We start from the raw sequence: 5,380 nt of genomic DNA on the forward strand, positions 1-5,380 counted from the left end.
CTTGAAGCGAAAATCACCATAAATATTAGAAAGGACGATTACAGGCGCTCGTCCAAGTTGTAGATTTGGATACCATTGCTTCATATCTTGTATGTATGATCTTTTGGTGTATCTGAACTTGACTCCTTGATATAAGATAATGGAGGTAGCTCTTGTTAACCCTAGGAATAGGTTAACATTCCCCTCTTCCTGATGTTGATCGTGTCCTCGCTCGTGATCGCGTTGAAGACTGTTGTGTGGGGAGAATTAGCAAGCTTTGTTTATGGCTTTAGATGTTGAGTGACGTTCAATGGTCTTTAGGAATAAGAAAGGCTAGTTAGTAAATTAAAAGGCTAGAAATTAGTGAAAATTCCTAATGGGGTGGGTGGTTGGGTGGGTGGAGGTTATTGCTTGATTGCATTTTTATATTTTTGTGAGCCTTTTTTTTGGGGTTAATATATTTTACTCAATTTGTTTTTTGGCAATCATAAACAGAGTTACATGGGATTTTGTATTAGTTTGGAAACTAAGAGATGTTAATAATGGGGGAGAAGAGAAGGAAGGATCCGGAGGAGCGTAGAGAAAATCATCAGAATGAGATTGTGATTCTCAGTTTCTCATTTGATTCATTGAAGCAATATTCATCATTTGAATAAATTGGCCTTCGATAAAGTTCTTTTTTGTAGTAGGATTCATGTCAGATGTTGTTGAGTAGGACCTGTTCCTGCATTCTTCTTCTCAAGTGCTTTTTATTCTTTTATGTATATTTAAGTGCTCTTATGAACCAAATATACATGAAGTACAAGAATTGAGTCATATAGACTCTTCTTGAGCTTCTGTTTTGTTGAAGAAGTAGCCACTTATTGGTGAGGCTTGAAAGAATTATGTCGACTTGCGAGGCTTAGATATCTTCACAAAAGATTATATATCATTGTATTGTGAAGACTCTAGCCACTTATTGGTGAGGCTTGAAAGAATTATGTCAACTTGCGAGGCTTAGATAGATATCTTCACAAACGATTATATATCATTGTATTGTGAAGACTCTAGCTTCATTTGGAGAGGTTTGTAATTTGAAGTAAAATTTGAGGCAATAGGATGTACCATTGACCAGGCTTTTGCCCATGATAGCCCCCCCATCCAGAGATGTACCTGGAAGATTATTGATGATAAGGCCTTGGTGCAAATGTCCTCTAATGCATGAGTATGGATATGTACTCATGGAGCACCTGCTACATTAACTTAGCCAAAATAATAATAAGCTAGAAGCTTAACAAAATGTATTGGCTAGTGAAGAGCATTGGGAGTTGCTTGTGATATTCTACCATTTTTAGGTAGGCCATATGTGTGACTCTCTTGTGTGTTTTTCTTTTCTCCTTTTTTTTTTGTTGGCTACCACCTTGCAAACAATAGGTTCTTGTGGCTACTCTCCTTTTTGAGAGAATAGGTTCTCAGCTTCTACACTTATGCTTCTCATCGAGAGGGGTGAAAAGAGCATTGTGAATTTATGTTTGATATGCTCATAAGTCTCCATTGTGCAGATGTGTGAATTGAATCTTGGATTTGTGGATCAAGTGTTATCGAGGTGCAAGGCACAGCTATTCGTTGGTTGCCATTGGGTTCTTATGTCTATCGCATAGCTTCTGCACTTATGCTTCTAATCCAGAGGGGTGAAATGAGCATTGTGAGTTTGTCTTTGATGCGCTCATAATAATAAGTCTCCATTGTGTAGACGTGGGAATTGAATCTTGGATTTGTGGATGAAGTGTTATCGAGGCGGTAGGCAGAGCTATTGGTTGGTTGCCATTAGGTTTGAATAAACATACAAGCTCTTGGGTGTTGAATGCATGAGAGGGGTTGAGTGATTTTCTTGGTGTCGTTTGGTTCTCCATTCTTGTCAAATCTTAGGTGAAGCTGTTCGGATTGAAGTTGGTGGTGAGGCTGTCTTCACTTTGTTCGATTTTGGCAACCATATGAAGGTATTACTATTATAGTACCTTTGTTGTTGAAGCACGTTCACAGGCACCCATTTTTTATGAAAATTATAAATTGGTGGCTGATGCTTTTGGTGTTGAGGTTTCTTTCTTTGTGTAGACTTAGGGGACTTTTGGTGCTGAGGTTTCCTTCTTTGTGCAAGCTTAGGGGACTTTTTGATGCACTTGGGAATCCAAGCTTTGGTATTTCCTTGGTAGTACTCTTGTGCTTGCAGTAAGCTTTTTGGTACCACACTTGTTGAGATATTGGAGTTCTTTGAGGAACTCGCATAGGCTTTTGTGAATGGTGTTGTGGAGTACATTTATTTTTCCTTGGCCTCTGCATTTTGCATTGAGGAAGAGGCTTTGATGATCGAGGCACCCAAATTGGATTGGTGCCTTCATAGTAGCCTTGAGCTACAAGTAACTACTTTTCCACCCAGATTTTGATACCATTAAGCTATCTTGATCTTAGATGTCTCGGTGGAGTTTTCTTTGTGGGGATGAAGTGGAAGGTTTTGTGCCCTCCTTGACATTGGTTGGTGCTGAGGTTATGAGTTTGAGACTCATCGATGTTGTTGACAATGAGGCTCAAGTCTCTTGTAGAGTGGCTATTGATGATGAGGCTTTTGAGCATGTATGTGTCTCCTTTGGTGAGGTTGGTCGATGAAGAGGCGTTGGCTCTAGCGCTTTTTCCTTGAGTTCCTTGTTAGATGATTGTCCTTGGGGAACTTCTTTAGGAATAGATGTGGATTGCGAGGTTGTGGCATTGGACTTTGTTGGTGAGGATGGAGTTGAGGGGATAGATGCTTTATCAGAGTCGATCATTGATGCAAATGGTAGGTCATTGTGTAGAGGGACTTCCGTGGAAGAGGCTTGTAACCTTTTAAGTTTAGCATCATGAAAATCCATTAGGGTTGGATCCTCTTCCGTGCAGTATGGCATTGTTAACTTTGTGTCATTGACCATCATGATGACCCTATCGCTAGCAAAGCACAAAGGTGGTTAGGTAACAATAGTACATTTATGTCCTAATATCAAATATTCTTCCAAAACATACTCAACCACAAAAAACTTGCAAGTAAGGGGGTTACTTTCAATATACATTATATGTTTAAAGTACCCCAAACATGGCATGCTTAAGTCTTGTGTGAATGGAATTCTTTCAGGATGTGCTGTAAGTGTTGGTTGACCTAACAAATCCCATAACTCAAGGGTCATGAGATTGTGCTCTCGTGTTGGATAAAGCTGTACTTGAATTGTTGTTGTGAGTTTAGTAAAAAGTTCTAATCCAACCATAATTCTTGGGATATTTTGAGTAAGATATGTTGGAAGTTCCAGCTCCTCTAAGGTCTCTTCCTCCTGTAATAGCAATTGCACTTTGCTTGCAGGTTCCACCCATGATCATACTCAAAGGAATTTGGGGTAACATGGAATATAAATTTCACATTTCCATCAATTGTTTGAGTAGCATAGCTAAAGTAACCTGGAACTTCAATGATTTGTTCATTGGAACCTCCTCTTGCAAGACCATTATCTTTAAGGGTAATTTTAGGTTGTCCCAATGACACCCGTGTCTATTGTCATGATGTTATGACTAGCTGGACATCATTGTTTGTAGAGAAATCCAACCATACTATGATAGAATCTTCAAGAGGAACCATGGATGCTTTAGTTTTTGTTTCAGCTTTAGATTTCGTTTTGGTCTCATATTCCCATTCACTTTCATTCTCTTCTTGGCTTTCAGCTTTTTCAATAGTACCTAATGTGTATAGTGGCACACTTGGTATAGTGGCACACTTGGTCCCCTCTGATAATTCTAATTGAGGTATGTTTGGAAACTTGTGAATCCTCACAGTACTGTTCTATGGAGCTCTTTATGTATTGGTACCTAATGTGTATAGTAGCACACTTGGTCCCCTCTAATAATTCTAATTGAGGTATGTTTGGAAACTTGTGAATCCTCACTGTACTGTTCTATGGAGCTCTTTATGTATTGGTATAACTCGTGTTTAGTCTTTAAAGGTGCAAGTGCTAACGCTATGCTGGCTTTGCCAACAATGAGATAAGAGCACTCCTCCAAATGAGAATTTAAGAGACTGCTTTAATTTTGTAAGGGATTCATCGAATTCCTCACGTACTTTTTCAATTGCATCATTCGGGCAATCTGCCTCTAATGACTCTTTTTTAGAGAGTATGTCTTCCTCTTGAAAGGGGAAGCGATACTCCTTTGCTTCTTGTATTTTGGTTACTTTTTTAGGATTAGTATTATGAGGTTCAATCATAACCGGTGATCCTGTATGACACTCAACAATGCTAAGCATGCTGAGTATACTTTTTGTGTTCCTATATGTCATGTGATCATGATTTTCAGTTTGGGGTGGTTGGGTGGGTTCTAGTTTCTTGATTGGTCTATGAGGTGCACCTAGTGACGAATTAGAACTTGTTTTATCCTCCCTAAGTGACGTACTAGAACTTGTATGATCTTTTGACTTTCCTTGAATCGTTAGGTTTTTATTAGGTTTGCCCATGCAACGAGAACAAATTTTCTTTCGGGCTTTTGCATCATGTGTAGTTTTTTGCTCAATTGGGGTTAGGTTCTCGATAGGCTCTTTTCCCTTGTCCTTTATTTCAACCTCGATTTTGATAGTTTGTTGCCCCATATTTTTCTTGGGTTTAGAAGACTTTACTTTCTTTTTGGCATCTACTTTAAAGCATGCTATTCTACCCATTTTCGAAATGTTTTCTTTTGCATTATTTTTTACTGTTTCTTATGCCTTGGCTTGTAAGCGAGTGGCCAGTGCTGCAGCCCACCGACCACACACAACACACAGACACACTCTCTCTTGGGCACACACACACTCTCTCTCTCTTTCATGCACACACACACACACACCCTTTCTTTTTCACGCGTGCACACACACCCTTTCTCTTTCACGTGTGCACCCTTTCTTTTTCACACACACACACACACACACGCACACACTCTCCCTCTCGTTTGATCATGGTCCCCTCTCTCTCGCTTCTCCCCCTCGCTCTCGGTCTCCATAGTTGCACCTGCCCCCCCCCTTCTTCCCCCTTTCTTCTGCTATGGGTGGCCGTTAGAGCACGCACAACACACACACGCACACATACTCACACCACACCTACCTCCTCTACTACTCCACTTCGACTTGCCTACGACGTGCCTGCGCTCCTCCTCTGCTGCCCCTCTTCCTCACGCACTCTCTCTCTTCATTGCGTGATGTTGCTGTCTCCACACTTTCCCCCCCTATAATATTATAGCTTTTTCTTAGTTCTTTCATATATATATATGGCAACATGCATGTGTATAAAGGAGGCTTAGTTGTTGCAGAGGCTTGAGAGGGGATGCGGGCGCCCAAGATAACGGGCGAGATAAAAGCCAAGCTTGGAAGTTCAAAACGACC

The sequence above is a fragment of the Cibotium barometz genome, chromosome 23 (genome assembly GCF_041138505.1).
Source record: "Cibotium barometz isolate CiBa-2024 chromosome 23, ASM4113850v1, whole genome shotgun sequence".
Taxonomy (NCBI): Eukaryota; Viridiplantae; Streptophyta; class Polypodiopsida; order Cyatheales; family Cibotiaceae; genus Cibotium; species Cibotium barometz.